Source organism: Rhinolophus sinicus, chromosome 14 (assembly GCF_057876585.1).
Source record: "Rhinolophus sinicus isolate RSI-liver-muscle chromosome 14, RSI-T2T, whole genome shotgun sequence".
NCBI lineage: Eukaryota > Metazoa > Chordata > Mammalia > Chiroptera > Rhinolophidae > Rhinolophus > Rhinolophus sinicus.
This window is the reverse complement of record NC_142514.1, coordinates 147,661,585-147,683,814: the sequence shown is the minus strand read 5'-3', so window position 1 is coordinate 147,683,814 and position 22,230 is coordinate 147,661,585. Positions and strand designations below refer to the sequence as shown.

Here is a 22,230-nt window from a genome sequence, read left to right as displayed (position 1 = left end):
TCCCTTTTAGTGTAGCACACTCTTACTCATCCCTTCAGATCTCAGCTTAGGGGCCACTTCCATTAGGAAGCCTTCCCTGCTTGTCTCCTTCACCTCAACAGTAAGAACTAGATTAAGTGCCCTCCTTCTAGGTCCCCAGGCTGTTGCTTTGCCCATCAGTTATCATCACCCTCTGTGGGCTCCTTCCAAGCAGGATCCTGGCATTTCCCAGAACAAAGCATAGAAAGCATTCAACAAAAAATGCAAATAACTGAGTGGACTATTGGATGGGTGGGTGGATGGATGGATGGATGGATGGATGCTTGTCTGCCTTCTTAGAGGTTCTGCCCTACAGAAGGAATGTTCTCCAATATGTTTTAATAGAGATCTCTCCACAAGATGGCGCTCATAATTTTCCTAACACAGTTTCTATAGCAAATTTTCAAATTTCAAATTTTAAGCTTAGAACTATTATGTATGTCTCACAGTTAATGTAACTTATTTGCCATACTGTCCATGATTAACGTTCCATCACATTTCACCGTTATACACATGTTCTTTGTCCTGGGACATCCAAGACACAACCCTGTGGAATTATTTTTGACATTGGTTGGGCTTTGTGTCTTGTCTGATTGCTACAGAGTATAAGGAACAATGTCAGTCCCTAGATATTACAGGAAACGAAGGCATTGTTCTTCTACCACTCCATCCACAACGAAGAGTCAGCAGAAAAATGAAATGTTGGCTTAAAAAAGCCATTAACCTTTAGAAGCATGAATTTTGCCTTAATAAAATAATAACTTCTTACAGTGCACAGTGCTTTATGCCATAGAAAGCAATTTCACATCATAATAACAGTTTTTGAGCTCCTAAAAACTATGCCAGGCACTTTAGATTTATTATCCCCTTTTAACCCTCATACCGACCCTGTGTATTAGGTCTTAATACCTACCATTTTACAGATAATACACTGGGGTTGCAGAGAAAGGATGTAATTTGCCAAAATCATGTGGGTGGTAAGTGGCAGAGCTTTAACTAGGACCCAGGTTTGTCTCTACTCTATATTAATTTACTTCCTATTATTCCATGATACAAGCCATTTCTGCGTTAAGGAGAAGGTATTAAGCCATAAGGGGGAAAGGGAACTGCCAGGCATAACTCCCTGTTATGTGCCTGCTGTCTTCCTGTATCCCTGTGCGTGCGCACACACCTCAGAGCAGCTCTATAAGGAGAGACATACTATTTTCAAGTACTCATAACACGCCAGGCACACCGCCAAGTGCCTTCTCATACATCATTTCATTTCATCTCTATCTACTTCTATGAGGATACTATTATCCCCATTTTACGGATGAGGAAATTATAGCTCAGAGAAATCAAATGGTTTATTGTATGTCACAGAGGACCCAAGTGCCAGGGCTAAAATTCAAACTCAGTTCCATTGGACGTCAAAGCTCTGTGTCACTCTGAGGTTGCTGGAGGCTACCTGAGTGGGGGTAACTCGGGAATTCTGGGCAGAATTCCTGCAGCTGCCTTTTTATCTGTTCTTATCAAACTGCCCACAGTTCCCAAACATTCCTCTGGGCCTTTGCATATTCTATTCCTCTGCCAGAATTGCTCTTCTCTTCAGAGTCTGCCTGAAAAGCCTCTACTCACCTTTCAAGACCCAGCTCCAATATCATTTCCCCCATGGTGCCTCCTCTGGCCTTCTCACTAAATATATACACATATGCTCACAGCATATCCATTGTGCTTCCTCTAAGTCCTACCCCCAACATAGAGCGCGCGCGCGCGCACACACACACACACACACACACACACACTCACACACACACTTTTATCTTGTGGCTCCTTATATAATAATACATATCCCACGGCACGGTGTCAAGAACCATGAAGGGGCTGAGATTTCCCCTTCCTGGAAGCTAACAAGTGGGCCTGCCACCGTTTCATGCATGCTGACAGAAGGCACGAATTCTGTCTTCACCCTCTATCTTCAGCACCTGTAAGAGTGACCTGCTCCATCAATGACGGCTGAATAACTGAAAGAATGAGTTCAAAGTCCACATCTTTGATGGTATGTAGCTATGACGACAAAGGTTATAGGCATATCTGTGTGGAAGTGAAGAAGGAAAAGTCAGTGAAGAAAGACATGTGCAGCAACAGCAGATGGAGTTTGTGGGGACAGGAAGGTTCCTATCCATGGGCCAGGTGGAGGGCCATTGTATGTCTGTAAAGTCCCCAGCTAGAAAACTGAGGAATTATACGTGTGTGTGTGTATACACACATATATACACACACACACACAAATGCACGTGGCACTTACTTGTGTGCCAAGCACTGGCTTCAAGAACTTTATGTATATGAACTATGCTCGTTTTCCCGCCTCTGTCACTGCCACGGGAACTGAGTTGAATGCAGCAGGATGATACTTCATGACTTCAGAGGCTGTCTGAGAAAAGGTCATACAGTATTGCCAGTTTCTCTTGGGAAGCTTTGGAGCCTTTAGCCAACAAGAAGTTTGACTATCCTGAGGCCACCCTGCAGAAAGATCACAAGGAAAGAGAGGGCGACATGCCGGAAGAGTCCCTATGTCAGATCCTGCTGCTTACGCATTCCCAAGCCACCCTCCCCCCGACTGTGACTCTGTGTTCTTGTCTTCTTCCAGATTTGAAAGAAAATGCTTTTCAGTTTTCCACCATGGAGTATGGTGTTAGCCGTGGGATTTTCATATATGGCCACAGGCTGGCAGAAGTCCGAGGTGGGCTTGCTATCTCTTTCTTCCATCAAAAACTCCTGGCCTGAAGGGACCTCTCTTAGAGCTACACTGTGCCAGGTTGGGAAAGGGGTGACATGAGTAAAGCGACACTTTTCTTCATACCCTTTCTTTTTTTTTTTTTTTTTAATCTATTGGGGTGACAATTGTTAGTAAAATTACATAGATTTCAGGTGTACAATTCTGTATTACATCATCTATATATCACATTGTGTGTTCACCACCCAGAGTCAGTTCTCCTTCCATCACCATATATTCGATCCCCCTTACCTTCAACTCCCACCCCCCACCCCCCGCCCCCCTTACCCTCTGGTAACCACTAAACTATTGTCTGTGTCTATGAGTTTTTGTTTCTCATTTGTTTGTCTTGTTCTTTTGTTGTTTTTGGTTTATATACCACATATTAGTGAAATCATATGGTTCTCTGCTTTTTCTGCCTGACTTATTTCGCTTTGCATACCCTTTCAATGTGTCTTTTCTGGTGACTGTGCTCCACTGGGGTGCAGTGACCTCATCTGGATTCTGGAGCTCTCTTAAAGGTATGTTTGTCCATGAATGGTTGTTAAATTGGTGTTGGGAGTGGGGGGGCAAGGGCTGATTGTTACTGATTTTAAGCTACTGCCCTGAAGTAGTTTGCACTGCTACACTAGACAACGGAAAAGGGTTTTAGTTCCCTATGAGATAGGTGCTCTTATTAATCCCTAACCACTGCACAAACTGCCTCTTCATTGAAGCCCATAAAACAAAACCAGCTAGATAATCCTGGTCATATGCCAGATTTCCAAGTCACAAAAGCCTACTAACGATGCCTGCCTGTTTCAAAAAATGGCTGCTAACGCTTCATTGTTTTGTTCATTCTGCTTAGTGTGAATTAGAGGGTTGCAGCACTTTCAGCTCTTCCAAAGTATACATACAAGCAGATTCACGTGAAGCCCGGAAAGACCTCACGTCCCTGGCAAAACAAAGATGAAGACATACGAGGGCCCAATCTTCAGCCATTATACCTAGACCGGTGGTGAGAAGAGTCTAAACAACAGCAATGCTACCAGTCAATCTGTAGCATTACAGGTTGGGAGTACAGCTATAACACAGAGCCTTATTTAAAATACATTATTGAGGGAAGAAGCATGCCTGATAAGTAAATTCTCCATAGCAGGGGTCATCAAGCTGGGGCCTATGTGTCAAATCCCACTGGCTACTTGTTTGTGTAAATAAAGCTTTATTAGAACACACAGCCAACCTATTCGATTGCATATTGCCTATGGCTGCTTTCAAGCTTCAACAGCAGAATTGAGTGATTTTGAGAGACTATATGGCCCACAAAGCCAAAAATATTTACTATCTTGCCCTTTAAAGAAAAAGGTCATCAAATTCTGCTCTAGATAAATGACACTTAGCTTTCTTTTTTTAAAATTCTAAATATCTCTCAAATCATTTAACACGTTCTTTCATTATTGTTTTTGAATTTTTTATTATGAGACATTTCAAACATACCTACATAAAATTAGACTAAATAGTAAATAACTCACTCATATACTTACCACTGAGATTAAGCAGATGTTGCCATATTTGTTTCAGTTTGACTTAAAAATGAAAAAAAAATACGAATACAGTACCCCATCTCTTTCCCTTCCCTCCATCCTAGACATTACCGTTATCTTGAAGTTGGAGTGTTTCCTTCCTGTTCACATTTGTGTACTGTCACTACAAACTTACACAATTTGCTACAGGCTTGAATAATTTTTGCATAAGTACTATCACATTGTCTGTATCTTTTGGTAATATTGTCCCACTCAGCATTATCTTTTTGAGATATATATATATTTCATTCACTTTAATTGCATCATGGAATTTCATTTTATGTATAAACCACAGTTTATATAGCATGGTTATGTAGCGATCTATTGAGGGACAATTCAGTTGTTTCCACCTTTTCTCTATTCTTAACAGTGCTGTAACAAAAACTTTGTTATACATCTCCTTGTGAACAAGTATATGAATTTCTCTGGAGTATGTTCCTAGGAGAGATTAGCTGGTCAAAGGCTTAAGTGTGAGTAATTATCTTCTGTCCACCCTTCCAGATACCACTCTCCACCTTTTTCTTTCCTGTTCTAAATTCCAGGAAGCTGAGTTATGTGGGCTCAGCAGCCTTCCTTGCCTTCTGCTTCCCATTGTGTTTGCCCAATGAAGAAGACCGAGGGGAAACAGGAAGGGGGAAGAAAATAAGGTCAGGGTATTTACTTTCCCAGATCCCTCCCTGTGGGATTGCAACACACTGGATAGGTTCCTCCAGGCGAGGTCACAGGCTGCCTTCTTCTCACAGCCATTTCTGCCTTCAGGGTCCAATAACTCAGGCTTCCCCTTCAGGCCTAGGGGTGGGAACATCCCACTAACACTAGTTCTTAGGGACTGCACTATTTCTCGTGCTTTTCCTGCACCTTGTCCACAATTTTCTAAATGGTCCCATTATTACACTCTTCTCAAATTATCAAACTTGAGTGTGCCACCTGTTTCCAGCCAGAACACTGGCTGATACAACATATATCTTCAACTTTACAGAGTCTATAAATAGCTCCCCCAAATAGCTGTATTTATCTGTACTCCCGCAGATTTGTGTATGAGTTCCTACTACTTCATATTCTCTCCAAAACTTGATGGGATTTGATTGATAACTTTTGCCAATAACGATGAGTGTGAGCATTTTTCTGTATGTGTGTTGGTCATTTGGGTTTCTTCATCTGTAAGTTGCCACTCATATTCTTTTTCTGATATTCTGGCTTTTTCTTTTTCTTACTGATTTAAATAAGCTCTTTAGATATACTGAATGCTGATTTTTCTTGGACTGAAATAAATCTTCCAATTTAGGTCTTGTCATTTAATTTGATTTATGGTGTGGTTTCCATTTTAAGGTGGTCCCCATTGTCAATCTTTTTCTAGTTTTGCTTGTATAAATTACTTAAGAAATTCTTTCCTAACCATAAAGCCATAAAAATATTCTCTTATATATTCTTCCAAAATATTTATAGTTTTTCTTTTCCATTTATATCTTTATCCTACCTGGAATATATTTTTCCATTTGGTGAACAGTGGGGATGTAATTCTATTTTTCCAAATAAATAGTTTAATGATAGTAACTTCTATTGTTATCAATTTATAATGCCACATCTGCCATATTCCAAGACTCCATGTGTATATTGGACTATTTCTGGGCCCTCCTATGGGTTTTTCTATCCCTCTCCCAGTAATGCACGGTTTCAATAAAAGGCTAGATATCTGGTAGAGAAATATTCTACCACCTCCTCCCAAACCTACTTTTTCTTCAAAATTATCTTAGATCTGCTCTCCTGTGTGCATTTCAGGTTTTTGATAGTCTATATCAGATCATGACAATTTCTTCTATTTCTAATTTTCTAATAATTTTAATAATAACAATAATATATTAAAACTATAAGTTATGTACAATAGGTTATACCAGGGGTGCCAAAAAATGTATACACATGACTTGCATTCACCTTTTGTTATCGGTAAATATTGAGTATTACAGTTTTAATACAGTTTTTTCCTTTCTTAAAAGGTGTATACATTTTGGTGGCACCCTCTGTATATAATAATAAACAACGTATGAATAAATCTACAGAATGATTTTTCTGCATTAAGAAAACCATATGACTTTTCTTTTAATTTGTTAATGAGGTATATTATAGTCTCTAATATTGAACTGTCATTCAATTCCAGAGATAAGCCTTATTTGGGTGTATTATTATTTTTAATACAACCTAGGATTTTTGCATCTATATTCATGAGTTTATCTATAATCTATTTCTTATGTTATCTTTAATCCATTATTTGTTAAAACAGTCGAAAGTGGTAGCTTTTTCTCTTTTTGTATTATCTGAATTAGTTTAAGAGGGTTCCCTGATTTTTGAAGATTTCCTAGAACTCTTCTGTAAAAACACCTACACCTGGTAGCTTTTGAATTAGATTATTAATTATTGTTCTAGTCCATTTAATAGTTATAGGTCTAGTCAAGTTTCCTGATTCTTGTCAAGTCATTTTTGTATGATACATTTTTCTAAGTAATTATCTATCTCACCAAAGTTTTCCAATGCACTGGGCAGAGAAGCAGCTCTGCCACGGCAGCATGATGAGCTTGCACATTGCCACACATAAGCAAGGCTTCTCCACAGTCTGACCTCTATCTTTACAGAGCACCCTCCCCAAAACATGGTCAAGATAGGCCGTCTTGTGAGGAACTATTACAAGGCTGTTTACAATCCACCGCTCTATCTTGCAGAGCACTCCCTATTTTGCAAGAGGTTGCCATGAGACAACAATGTGTTGCTAAATGAATGAAACTTAGGCCTTCCATCTCCAAATCCAGTAGGTTTCCATCTGTTCCACACTACCTCTTGGTCATCAGACGAAGGGCTGAGCCCACCTGGAATAGCCCCACACCCAAGTGCTCCTGATTCCGTGTTTCTGCTCCAAGGTCAGGGGCTGGCTGAGGCTTTTGTCCTGGGGAACAGGGATTAAAGCCATATCCATTGCTATGTCCCTCTCTAGGCGGGTACTGTCCCTGGCACAAGGCCAGGCATATCTCAGGTGCTCAGAAATCCTAGGCGATTGAAATGGATTGGCTTTTTGATTTGAGGAGCCTTCGACACAGAGCACGGCTGACTCAGGGTATCACAGCTCCTTCAGTGACTCATGCATTAGGACGTCTCTGATGGGGAATTATGGAAATGTGCTGCCTGGAGCTATCTTAATTAAGAACAACCTGATCTTGACTGTAGCCTCTGAGTGGACTCCTCTCCCCACCTCTCTTCTCTCCTCTTCCCCTTGACAGCTAGCGGCAGAATCTGGCTGCCTGTGACAAGGCTTTCCTTCTCCAATAACACTGCTGACAGGTTTGGTTTGGAAACAGTTGAGCTACTTGGGGATGGCAACCCTTCAGCCAGCATGAGGATGCAACCTAAATCAGTAAGTAACACAGATCTCGCTGCACCTGTGCTGCCCCAGCTCCCAGGAAAGGATGGGGCTGAGGTTGGAAACAGGCAGAAGATAATCAGGTTGGATGCTCTTCCCAGCACCCACTCTCTTAGTTTATCCCAGCCAGGGAATAGAGGTGGGCCCCCTCTCCCCCCACCACCTCCTAGCTCCACTCCCCAACCACAGGGCAGGCTGGGCTTGAGTCCCCAAGGGGAAAAAAGGTATAGCCATTCTCTGTGTGTGAAAAGACATCTTATTAGTATTCTCGGGGCCACGAAAAAGGACTCAGCTCCAGAAAGGTGTGGCTTCCCAAGCCAAGATTACAAACTCCAGCCCAGAGCCAGACCCACCTCACAGCTTCCTGTCAGCCCAGATTCCCTCAGTCAGATTGTCCCTGGATTCTCTGTCCATCATGACGCTTAGCCACTTGTCACATCTTCATTCAGCAAACATTTACTACTGCATGTAAGATATTGATGTTCTGTGGTTCCATGTTCTTGCCTCCTCTCCCCTCGACACATACACACACACCCCTGCACCCCCCCACACACATATTACAATTTTAAAGTCAAGTGTTTATTAAACTAACAAGAGAGTTTTCAAAGAAGCTTTGAAATCCTCAGATATGACTCATCTTTTAGTTGGTGGCTTTTGGTTTCTCTGGTCCCGGGCTTCTCCAGGGAGTAATTAATAAAGTGCAAACAAATATTTAAATAATTTGTGAGCTCGCTATTTAAAAGCGCTAGGGGGGTAGCTTCTTGTAATGTTATGAGTGCTCCTTAAATCATCTGTGGGTACAGCCCCCTTAAACAGGGGGACCCTTGAATAGAACTCCTACTTGAACAAGTAGAGCCATTAAACTTCACCTGGCAGGACAAGCTGAAGAATATTATGTATCCACTGTCCCTGATATATTCAGCTACCCTGACTGGTTCACAAAGGATATCAAAAACCCTAGTCCAGAAAACAGATCCTTCTTACCTGGGCCCTGGCTCTGCTTCTCCTACCTCACCCTTTCCAATGGCTTCCTAGTTCCCTGATCAGTAATTTTTCGAATGTGCTTCCTGGTCCAGCAGCACCAGCACTACTTGAAACCCATAAGAAATGCAAACTCACATGCCTCACGCCAGGCCTACTGAATCAGAGACCCCAAGGTTGGGGCCCAGCAACCTCTGTGTTAACAAGCCCTCTCGGTGATTCTGATGCGCGAAGTTGGAGAACCACTGCCCTAGGGAAGGGCTCTCACCCTTGCTATGGGTTCTGCACCCTTAGCAATGTCTGCAAGGCCCGCCACAGAGACACTGCTGGCCCATAGGAGCCTTTGTGTACATTATAAACAGAGCTTCCTCTGGAAGGATGTAGCTGAAAGCATGCGCTAGCCAAGTGGAGCCATAGCTGCGTGTCAGCCCCTCACCCCCTCGGCAGGGCACCGTCATAAAGCGAACAGCCTGTGCTGTCATACATGGACGCCTTGGCCCCAGGACCAGACCCGCCAGCCTCAGATCCCACCACTGCCTCCTCACCCCGTGCTCCAACCACTCCAATCATTTTACACTTCCTTGAACACATTGTGGTGCTTCGCACTTCCTTCACGCCTTTGCCCAAGCTGTTCTCTCTGGAATGCTTTTTACTCGTTTTCCACCTAGAAAACTCCTGCGACCCTTAAGACACAGCTTGGTCATCTCCTCTCCCAAGAAATAGTTGCTGGCTGCAGGAGAGTCAGATGCCACTCCGCTAGGCTCCCTCGTCCGACTTCACCTCTAGCGTAACCCTTGCCTTACTGCGTTCTAATTGTCGGTTTACTTGTCTCCGTCCTCCTTGAGGAGGATCTATGCCTGATTCATCTTTGTGTCACAGTTTCCGTGCAGTACCTGGCATACAAGGACAAAATACTGAATGTTAATTCTGTGCCAGGCTCTCCGCACCCAGAGATACAGTGAAGATCATGTGAAACAGATCAACCTCATGGAGCTAATTCATAATTAAGTGAATGGTACAAAGAAACAAAAGGAGAGAGGAAAGAAGCAAGGCTCTCGCCAAAATGGCAGGAGGCAATTGCTTTTCTGAATGATTTTACAAGTAGCCTTACAAGCAGGGTGACTTCCTGTTCTGGGAGGATGAATTCCTGTTTTCTCCAGATTCACTTGTGAAGCTGAAAAAGCCAAGACCAGTCCCAAGCAGAAAAAAAAAAATCTCTCATGGGAAGACCTGTCCTCCCACAGGGCTTGGTTTAGCCCCAGCCACTGAAGAGCCATCTTGTAATCCAGAATGGCAGCTACGGCCAGAAGTGTGAATAGAGATAAGACCAGATTGGGAGTCTTGATGTCTCCCTTCCTTGAAATGAAGGCTCTAATCGCTCTGTCAAGACACAAATCAGGTAGGCATACCCCTCCTCAATTAGCATCTTATCTAATTACAAGACACGAATTACAAGTTTCTGCACACTGTGGAAATGCAATCATGGGGTTCCTTGTGGAAGCCATTTGACTTCTGGAATAATTTCTACACCTAGGGAGCCATGAAGGAATAAAATTGGGGTTCTAGTTATATGCAAAAAACATGAATTTTCTCAAAGGAAAAGAATAGTTTTGAACGTAGAAGGGAAGAGATGCTGAAGAGGCTGTTGCCGTCATCAGGAGGGGGAATGCACGAGGGCGAGGCAGTGGGGACGCGGAGATGATCTATACAGACAGAGAGACGTCTGGGATGTAGAACTGGAGGTGGGAGAGAGCAAGAGGAATAGGAGGGAGATAGGGGTCTAGTCTGGATTCTGAAGGCACTATAGGAATAGCTAGGGCTACATTTCTGATAGATGGACTTTATTAGCACGGTCCCCAGCCTGAGCCTGGTTTGTGTGTGTGTATACACACACACGCACACACACACACACACACACACACACACACACACACACATACCTACACATGCACACACACACACTGACAGAGCCCAGCTCCACCTCCCTTTATTGACAGGACTGTGCTATAAAAGCCTCCCCTTTGGAAAGCTCAACCAAACTAAATCAAAGACCCTCTCTGTAATCACAGCTTCTTCCAGTTCTCACTGTAATGACAAATTGTGACCCTTTGCTCTTGGCGCCAAACAGCCACTCCTGGGCCAAGAAAGCAGATAGTGTGGCCAAAAGACAGGAGATAAAAGAAGCTCAAGTGTGGTACTTATCCAGGGTGCTGAGAAAGGGCAATTCTCATATCCTTACTGAAATTCAGAGTGGACACACAGAGACATGAACAGAGATTTACAAATACATATAGCAGTATACAGAGACACTCCAACATGTGAGAAAGAAAGAGAGAGAGAGAGAGAGAGACAGAGAGAGAGAGAGAGAGAGAGAGAGAGAGAGAGAGAGAGAGGATGGAGGGAGGGAGGGAGGGGTTGAGAAAGAGAGAGGCTTTCTCACTCATGCATACACACAAACACAGCGAAAACACAACATTGCACCCACAAACCCATCACACAACAAACAGGTACTCTCTGACAAAGGCACATAAATATATTCACTCACTTAAAACAAGAGTTTTGAAATAAGTATTCAGAAAATTAAAGCAAAAAATAATTAATGTCTGTTATCTGGATTTTTTTTTTAGAAAAAATGAATTGTTTCATTAAAACATCTGCCTATAATTCTGAACCCTCCCCAGCTATAAAATACCTTGTGTTTGCATGGCACATTTTTCTTGTCAAAGTAAATCCACAAATATTATCTCCTTAACACCTCACAGGGCTTTTTTGTTTGTATTGTTTTTGTAATTTCCAAATGTGTTTAGTGCTGGATACTGACTGTTAGCACTCAGCGCTATCCCAGCCCTTCCAGCAATTCCTGTATCACCAGGAACTGGAAACCGAAAGACTACATTTCTCAGGTTCCCGTTCCAGCAGGGTTCTGGTTTTGATTCCACCAATAAGAGATTTGGAAGGTAGAAGAGAAACAGAAGCCATTATTGCTCCCCAGACATTGGCAGGCAGGTGAGCTTCTTCAGCAGCTGCAGGCTGGAGGTTTTGCAGTGGCTTTTATACATTCCCCTGTGAATCACCCCCCTCAGTGCTTCAGACAGCTCATCATTGGTGGCGAGGGGAAAAGGGGATTGGTAATTTTTATAACCAATGTAAAGCTCTGATTTCATAGAAATGTAAGCAAAAAACAAGGACACATTACTGGAGCAGTTCAAAGAATTGAAGAAGATAAAGAAGTAAGAAGTTTCAAGAGCCACAGGGGCTGTTGTGGGCGGAAGTTCCCAGAAGTGGTCTCGTAGATGGATATTAACATGGAGGAAGTTTGTTAGGGACGGCTGTGGAAGGGAAAGAACGCCTAGTCAGAGGGAGAACCTAAATGTGACCTGCCATACTTGACAGAAGCTTCTGGCCACCCGGAGGGAGTTGTGAAGCTGGGGTGACCCATCAGGGCGGGGATGAGCATGCCAAGCCTTCATCCCTGCATGCTTATCAGTTGTCCTTAGTTGAGGCAAGGAGGCCAGGCATTGCTAACTCACAAGGCGGCTCTGTTCAGCTGAGGTCCCTGCAGGAGACAGGCAGCTCAGAGCTTTCAGCCAACAGCTCCCAACAGTCCTTCATTCCTGTCATGGACTAGAAGTGTGTATCTCGCCTGCAAAATGTATATGTTGACGCCCTAACCCCTACTGTGACTGTATTTGTAGGTAGGGCCTGAGGAGGTAATTAAGGTTAAGTGAGGTCATAAGAGTGGGGCTGTAACCCAATAGGGCTGGTGCCTACTACGAAGAGGAAAAGACACCAGAGTTCTCGCTCGCTTCCATGTGAGGACACAGGAGAAGGCAGCCGTCTGCAAGCCAAGGAGAGAGTCTTCACCACAACCCAACTATGCTGGCATCTTTTCTTTTTCTTTCTTTCTTTTTTTTTTTTTTTAGATAAGAGAATTTTATTTAAAGAAAAGTCACGGAGATTAACAAAATTTTATGAACACAGTTTTGTTAGTAATAATTAACAGAATTATGAGAGGTTTAATACATATCACTTGTTATGTGATACACATTAAAATCTAGTTTTTCTACCTATATCCATTAGATTTTTTAATCTTTCAATTTTTAACAAATCTAAAAATAAAGCAGTATACATGGAACAGATTTACTAAATACTTTTAACTTATGCTTCCTTCTACATCAGATACTAAGATAATTTTAAAACCATCTGCAAATTAAATGGCCTTTCCATTTTAACTCCTAAATTTAAAGGAGGTAAGCACCAAATAGATGCAAAAATGCATAAAAGAAACTGTCATGAAGTTTAAAAGAAAAATACTACATTAGCAGTATCATAAATTAACAAAGAATTTTCCAAAAAAAAAAAGTATTGCAAAAGTAAAGGTACATTAAATGTTTTATAATGATTAAGTCTAGAATATTTTTACTTGCATCCTTGTCCATTCAGTTTAAAACACCAAAGTACTGACCAGAATATGAAAGGACCATTTTAAAATGAATAGTAGATCGCAGCATGTATCATTTTAAGGATAAAAGACGGACTATGTGCTTTAATTTGCAAAGAATGTTCTTCATCCCAGTAATACTCAGTGTTTCCATTATTCTTGATTCATAATCCAAGGTTCTTTAAGTACTGTGTGAAAAAGAGACCATCTTGTTACTGATGGAAATCTTCTAATCTTATCCGGGTTGGATCTTCTGGATGTCTCAAAGCAATTCCATTACGCAGGAGCAGCTCAGCATAAGATGGCCAAAAAGAATCACTCTAATATTTCATGCAGTGTGATCAGCTGTGTAGTTGATTCTTGAATATTTTTCTTTTTCTTTTTAACATTTCTATCATGCAGAGGAAAGTGGTCTTCCAGAAACTCACTCAAGGTAATCAATTATAGGTATCCTTATATTCTTTTGTATCATGCAGTTTAGTTTTCAGTTCATTAAAGATTCTTGATTAAGAAAGTGTCACAATGTGATGTTTTCATTCACTGTGTAGTACAATAAGAGATTCCAATATCTGTTGCTGTTCATCCAACCATGTTGCTCCCGTTCCAACACTTCCTTTAACTTTTCATTCTTTGACTGAATAGTAGATAGTACCAATTCAAGATCACATCTCAATTTTTGGAACTCTTCCTTTCCTAATGTTACCAGAACTTCTTCATTCAGTGGAATTACTTCAGAAGTTTCTTTCTGCCCTTGACTGAGTTCAGCAGTAAAACATTTCACTTTCATAATTAATAATGACAGCTGAGCATTTGAATCAGTGAGTGTCTCTCTTCCAACAAGTGATAATTTATTCTGACATTCTTCCATATCTTTCTGCATTTCTTCATATTTTTAAATAAGTTCTTCTTTGGTATCAGTAACATCTTCTATATATGTAGTACTATCTGGATCTAGCTCTTCCTGACTCACTGACATGTGTCCTGGGATTTTCTTAGCCTTTTAAGGAAAACATTACAGCATCCCAGACTTCAAGTCTCCTCAGCCGAGCATAGACATGCCTTCCCGGCCAGGTCCCATGTGTGCTCTGCTTGCTGATTGGATCCACTGCAACCAACATCTTGATCTTGGACTTTTCAGTCTCCAAAACTGGGAGAAAATTAATTCTGTTGTGTAAGCAACCCAATCTATGGGTTTTTTGTTTTTTTTTTGTTGTTGTTGTTGTTGTTTTGCTTTTTAATGGCAGATCAAGCTGACTAATACAATTCCTGAGGGAAAATGTGGGCAGCACAAGACAGGTCTTGGTCTTATTGGACCAATCCTGAGGCCAGATTAATGAGCTACTAATATGATTGACTTTACCTTTGGCCAAATAGGCCATATTATCAAAAGGAAAGGTGAGGGGAGAGATGCTGAGCAGAAAAAATGAACAAGATAGGACACCATTCATTTTACCCATTATTTACTCAGTCAGTTCCTAGTAATTCAGCAATGTGACATTAAGCAAGTCACTTCACCTCTCTGCACTTTGCTCTCCTCATCTTGATGCAGGTTAGCTAGCATGTCCTTAGGTAGACAGGGAGGTCCCTGGTGGAATAAAGAAAGACAGCCATATCCTAAAGCTCCAGATTTTGAAATCACTCCTTCGATCCAGGACATAATAAGGCCTTAAGGTTAATCATAAAATTCCTTTTGGCCTCACAAACGGAGCTGATCTGATAAAGACTGGGTTACTTTGCTAATTCCTTCAGGATGGGCAAGCAGAACAAACCTGGTAGACAAATTTCATTAGAAGGTGCCAGTTCCCTTCTTCAAACAAGTTCCCTTCTCCAAATAGCTCCCCTTCCCCAAACAGGCAAGGGAAGGTATAAAAGTAAGAGCTTTTACCTCCGTCACTGGGCACGCCCTATTTGGGACCCCTCCTGCTCGGGAATTGCAACCTCTTCTCCTGCCTCTAATAAACTATCCTCTTTTTAAAACTTTTTGCCTCTCCCTGGTCTGTGTTTCCATTCTTCGGCTTCACGAGATACAATCCCGGCCCACACCCAGAAACTGCCGGCAGATCCAACATCACCTACATCAATTTGTCCATTGGAGACGGCAGTGGTTGTAGTGAGAATAAAGGAAGTCATGTATGTGGTAGGCCTGCCTAGCACAGGGCTGGCACACAGTACATGTCCAATAAAAGATAGCTTTCGTCACTTTTATTATCTGGATGCTGCTATAAGAAAATATAATTAGATTTGTCTCTGGTCCCAAAACTCATAAAGTTACCTGGAATATGCATTTTTCAGATAAGGAAACATGCCCCAAGACATAAATAACTGGCCCAAGAGCCCACAAAGAAGAGATAGGGCTGAGGTCAACGACCCTGAACTCTAACACATGGCCCAGTGCCCCACTCAGCTGCCCCTCCACCCACCCTGCCATTGTCTCCACTTACACCCTCAACCAGGCTCTTAACTCACCCCAGCCCAGGCTTGCGATCTCTCTTTTCTCCCAGACATACAACCTGGATGGTCAAACCCAGGGCTTCTCAGTGAGCATTGCTGGGATGGAATTGAAACCCAATGGGATATCTGGAAACCAAGTGGGATATCTGCAAGTAATAAACTTCCAACTGCTTGTTCATTTGGTACCCAGTGGGGTAGCACAGATTCACTCATCTCTCTTTCTTAAGAATCAATAAAAAGTTAGTGATGCATTTAACAGAGATCAGATAAGTTAAATTAGGTTCCTTTTTTAACCTTTTCTGGGACTGACACTTTGGTCATATTCCTAAGAGTCACTCCAGGTCAATCTGACCAATCATCTGGTAATTGCATTTCAGATTTTTTAAACTGGGTCTTGGTGTACTGAGAATACAGAAAAGTATTTGACTGGCCAGGGGCTATACGAGCAACATGGAAAAGTAGCATCTTTGGCTGAGCCATAAAGGATGGACGACAAAGTAGGAGTGGGCATTACAGGAAGGAAGAACCAGCATGAGCAAGGACCTGGAAGTAAGAAAGACGAGATGTGTTTGGGACTGGCAGGATCACGGGGGAGTTGGGAAAGCCTTTTGGTGAGCATCAGAGCTAGCTGGGGTCAGGAAGAGGCTGGTCACAAAGCACCAGCACTACCCTGGGGCTAAGGCAGTGGTAGTGAGGCTGCAGAGGCAGGTCAGAGATTACCATCCCAATCTCACAGAGGAATCAACTGAGGGTCCTACTGGGTGACTGGCCTATTCAGGCCCTGGGCACTTTCTGTTCCTATTATAGCTCCCAGCAGCTCAAAGCTGCTTTCAGCTGCCAAAGGAATCAAAGAATCCAGAGTCTGCAGGCTGGGCTGTAAACACACATCAAGGAACAATGTGGAGAGAGAATGCATGCCAACTGCTCTGATGGGGACTCTCAATAAGTAATAGCAGACTTTGGCTGCCTTCAAACACTCTTTCCTGTCTCTTAAAATCTGTGCCTCGGGAAGCTAAAGCTGAACTAATACCATTGCCCAGATTATGTCCTTCATTAACACATGGCCTCGGGTCTTTCTGGGTCTCTGGGCTTCATCAATATTATGGAGGGTTCATCTGGCTGGTCTATAAGGTTCCATGGCTCTGACATCACAGGATTCATGAGGAATTTGTAGGCCCTTCAACACGGATCTTGGCATAATAATACCAGGCCATTCGTGTCTCTAGCCTCCAATCTACAAGATCAATGCCAAACAGGAAATTGCAGCAATAATTTATTCTGAATTTTCCCACCATGGGACTTGCTTTACATACATTACTACACAAACTCTAACCAAACATTAAACAGACAAAAAAAGAAAAGATTTCTGTCAGCTTCTCCAACCCCCTGACACATGCTCCCCTTACTGCCAGACACTCCAGGAGATGGGACCTCCTTAGGACCACAGCTCTGATCAAGAATAACTGCAGAAACATCAAGTATTTTTAGGGCAATGAAACTACTCTACATGGTAACTTAATGGTGAATATTATAGACTTGTCAAAATCCCCAGAATGGACAACACTAAGAGTGAACCCTAATATAAATTATGGACTTTGATGATGATGATAGGTCAATGCAGGTTCATCTCCTGTAACAGATGCACCATTCAGTGCAGTATTTTCATAGTGGGAGAGACTGTGTCAGGGGGTTGGGAGAGCAGGTTATATGGCAAATCTCTGTAGCTTCCATTCAATTTTGCTGTGACACTAAAATTGCTCTTAAATAAAGTCTATTAAAAAAAAACACACGCTGTCATGTAAATAAAAAGGGCTTAGAAAAAAAGGGGAGAAAAAAAGAATAACTGCAGAGAGCCAGGCAGGAGGATGGTTGCAAAAACAACCAAGCCTGTCAAATAAAATGGAATGACGTACAGTGAAATGAAACAATATGAAATGAAATAATTAAATGACCAAGCTAGATTAATGTCAGAGAACCCTCTGCCCAACGCCCATCTTTGGTCTGTATATCCAGAAGAGGAGGGAGACATATTGGAGTATCGCCTGCCCAGTTGACTTGGCCTACCCAGAACCTGGGATTATGGGTGTCAGCCTGGCAAAACAGTAAGAAGAACTGAGGTCTGCATTAATCATAGTCAGTTCTGGTGCCTGGTCTGCTGGGCTTGGCTCTGGGGGCTCAAGTGAGCACTGAGCGCTGACACTGCATTTTGTAACCGCCATTATCGTTTCACATGGGAGAATAGTAAATCTCCACTCTTTCCCCATTACATCAATCTCTGCAGTAACACATAGAACCAGGAATAGCTAGAAATATAGTAATAAAAACTCAGTAATTTGAAGGCTAAATTTTGATCCCCTGAAGCAAGCAAGAAGGCCTGAGAGCTTTGGGCAAGTGGTGTATCTGCTCTGAAACAAGGAAATGACCAGTGTGGAGCTGTGCAGGTCGTGAACTGGCGTAGGAAGCAGAAATAGTTGAGCAAAATATGCAGAATCAGGACAAGGCAGGCGACAGAGGAACTGGATGGTGCTTAAGTTGCTTGTGTCTAAAGAGGTCAATGTCACCCTGAGGAGCCTGGGTTAGCAGGTAGCACACAGGCCTCTCTGAAGAGGAGCCTCATATGGAGTGTGGCTGATACAAGAACAATTGTGATTAGGTTAACGTTTGAGTAAATGCAATGCAATGGGCTCACCTCTTAGCTAATCTGTTAGATGCCTTTAAAAATTCCTCAATAAAGGGTGCTTGTGGATACCTTGAAGGCAGATTGACTAAACTTTGAAGGCATAGGTGGATGTGTACCGCAGCCACCATGACGCTCACCAGAGTCAGATCAGGAAGCCGGTCCATCTTCCTCCCTCTCCCAGAGGAAAGAGAGAAAGCCTCTTCCCACTCAAGTGTGTGAGCCTCCCCTATCCTTAAATCCTTCTCACTTAGTGAGAGGCAGACCCAGGATGAGATCTCATAGGTCTTGACTCCTAGTCCAATGCTCTTTCTGCCGGGCTATGAAGAAGCAGAGCTCAGATCCTGGGCTCAGAAACAAACACCAACTATCTATCAAGTGAAAGTAGAACATCAAATACCAGTAACTCCATTTCCTGTCTCAGATCCACATTCCTCCCATTTCCTCCTCCTCTAGGGCATCTCACACACATACACACAAGCCCACCCACTGCAGAGCATCAGCATCCTGGTGTGGATTGTGGAGGAAGATATGAGAACAGAGCCATTGGATTGGCCCAGTTTCTAGGAAACAGAGACAGGAGTGCAGAGGGTATGAAGCTTGGGACTTGTCCTGGCTACAGGATGGCAGTCAGTAGACACTTTGCCCTCTCCCACTAACGCACTACCTACCCATGCACACACCAGCTCCCTGCCAGCCCTATGGCTGTGTGGCCCAGATCTGACCTTGCTTATCACTAACATGCCTCCTCTCTGATCTCATCCCATCACCACCCTCACCCCCACCCAATTTCAGCCCTGGAGCTCTTGCCTTTATACAAGGTCTCTGGCACCAGAGCCTCACTTCCCAGCTATGAACCATGACTTAGTTCATCCTAAAGACCCCAGGGTATCTAGTAGCCCTTTCCAGCTCCAGCTGAAGACATCAATCCAAATCTCAGCCCCTTGGCCCTGCTGCCCCAGGCAAGGTGAAGACAGACATCAGGACACTCCCTCCATTCCAACCCTGCACCCAAGGAACCACGAGGCTACAATCTGAATAGGCATTTCTCCAAGAAAGACATACGCAATGTCCAAAAAGCACATGAAAAGATGCTCAACACCATCAGCCATTAGGGAAATGCAGACCAGAACCACAAAGAGATACCACTTCATACCCATTTGGATGACTACTATCAATAAAACAGGAAATAACAAGTGTTGGGGAGGATGTGGAGAAGCTGAAACCCTCATGCTTTGCTGGTGAGTAAATAAAATAGTGCAGCCGTTGTGGAAAACAGTTTGGCAGTTCCTCAAAAGGTTAAACATTGAGTTACCATATGATCTAGGAATTCTACTCCTAGTTATGTACCAAAAAGAATTGAAAGCAAGGACTCAAAAAGATACTTGTACACCCATGTTCACAGCAGCATTATTTACAATAACCAAAAAGTGGAAACAACCTAATTTTCCATCAAAAGAAGAACAGAAAAAAACAAAATATGATATATACGTACAATGGAATATTATTCAACCCTAAAAAGACATAAAATTCTGATACGTACTACAACATGGATGAACCTTGAAAATATTATGCTAAGTCAAAGAAGCCCGTCACAAAGGGACAAAGGGCGGTGGAGTCAGAGATATGGGGAGTTATGGCTCAATGGGCCTGTTTGGGATGATGAAAAAGTTCTGGAAATAGATAGTGGTGATGGATACCCAACATTGTGACTATAGTTAACGCCACTGAATTGTATACTTAAAAATTATTAAAATCACAAATTTTATGTTATGTATACTTTGCCACAATAGAAAAGAATAAAACAAAAGAAATCAATGTGCGTCACCATTTTAATGGAATATAGGGGAAAACACAAACTAACTTCCTGTTGATGCTCCTGCACTAAACGGTTTGAGGATAAACATCGGAGGCCACCTCTGCTCCCAAGGCTGGGACTGGAGTACCTGTGACATTAAATGGGAGGCTCTCCCAGGACCTCCCAGGATAGCACAGGGCTCTGGGGAAAATTCTGGCGAAGTCGTTGTTCTCATCTGAGTGGTATCCAGGCCCACACACAGGAGAGGCAGAGGCTTTCAGGATTGTGCGGGGCTGGGGGAGGCAACAGAGCTCACTACATCTTTAAGTTCAGGCCTACAAACCTTCTCGAAGTTTCTGACAGGTACTTGGCCCCAGAAAATTGCCAGTGCATAGAGCTAAAGCCAAAGGAGCAAGTGAAGTCCACTTGCTGGCCAAGGGGAGGTTGTGATCCGTCCTGCAGGAGGAGCCCGGTCTCGGCATCAGATGGACCTGAGTTCAGGCCCTCACACTTACCAAGTGCACGGCCTTGGACAGCTCACATAACCTTTAAAGGACTCAGATCCTCTATTGTAAAGCAGGGACAGCAATGCCTACGCAGTGTGTTTTGTTGTTGTTTTCTGTATATTATGATGTTTTGACATCTTAATACCTTTTCTGCCTGGGGAGAGACTACCCCACGGGAAAGCCAGTTCTTAGAGATAACAAAGGACTCAGCTGGGAGACGCCTTTGATATGCAAACTAACCAGTCTAGAGCCCTAGCTCTTCTGGGAGGCTGTACGTCTCAGGAGGCTTCTCCCTCTGCCTTCACCATCCTAGGGCCAAGTAGCAGGCAACTACGGACCACCCCTATAGCTTACAGCCCCCGCAAAATGATTCAAACTAGCCAGTCCTAAACTGTTTCCTCTGCCTTACGTTTCTCACAGAAACCCCATTAAAGGCTCTGGCCTAATGCTTTCCCCTCGCTCCTGTTTTCTGCCACCTGACCCTGCATGGCTTATGGTGAACCCCTCCCTCCCTAGGACCTGTGAGTATAATAAACTTTGTTTTCTTGTTCCTCTCCCATGTCCCCTCTTCTGGCCACACCTGACTGATCATCACCTACAAGAACACAAAACACCCCACCTTACAGGATTGATGAAAGGCTAATAATTGAACACCTATTACCTGCCAAATAGAGTTCTCTCAACAACCCTGCAAAATAGATACTATCGGCCTCCATTTATTGATGAAGAAACTATGGCACAGACAATTAAAATAGTTTAATTAGTCATTCATCAAATATTTTTTAATGTCTTCCACAATCGTGGGCCCCGTGGAAATAGCAATGAACCCAGGCTATAGTCTGTCCCCCGGAAGCACCCACTTGAGCAGAGAAGACAATCAATGAACCAGGTGATCTCAGTATGTTTCCTGAGTGTAAGGCTGGGGACATGCCGAGAGCTTAGGGAGCAGCAAGTGGGGAGGGTCTAATCTGGAACATCAGGGAGAGTGTCCCAGAGGCAGTAATAGGAAATCTGAGGCCTGAAGGCCAAGAGGAATTAGCCAGTGGACACGGAGAGGAAGGGAACCCAGCAAGTCACTGAGCTGGTACATAGGTAAAGATGGAATGAGAAGTCTTCGCTACAACATGTGCTTGGCACCTAGCAGATACTTGTGAAGGGTATCTCTGCCCTCCACCAAATTAAAGAGAGAGCAAAGAACACTGGGTTGAGATTCAAAGATGTGGTGTTTGACTCTGTCACTCATTGGCACTGGGCAAGTCACATCCCCACTCTGAATCTCAAACTTTCACCTGTGAAGACTCAGGTTGGGATGTCTGACCTCTGAAGACAGGTCCACCTCATTCATTTATTCAGCCAACATTTACCAAATGCCTTTGATGTGCCACTCACTTTTCCCACTTTTCTGGAAGGTAGGACTACATCACTGAGAAACACAGGTGACAACCCCTACCCTAATGGAGCTCACATTCTAGGAGAGGAAAGACTGGCAATAAACATAATATATAATAAATAAGCAAATATAAAAAATATATATATAAAACATATTTTTAGAAAGTGCTAAGTATTATAGAAGAAAAAAAAAGTAGACTGGGGTGAGGGTATACTTTTCATTTTAAGTAGGGTGATTATAGCAGG

The 22,230-nt window shown here is 42.9% G+C and overlaps 1 protein-coding gene and 1 pseudogene across 2 annotated transcripts in view; both read right to left on the bottom strand.

Annotated features, from left to right (window-relative positions):
• The window catches only part of LOC109446121 (uncharacterized), a 268,022-nt gene that overhangs the window by 117,895 nt on the left and 127,897 nt on the right, over window positions 1-22,230 (bottom strand). The window lies entirely within an intron of this gene.
• On the bottom strand, window positions 13,376-14,141 carry LOC109445530 (centromere protein K-like; annotated as a pseudogene).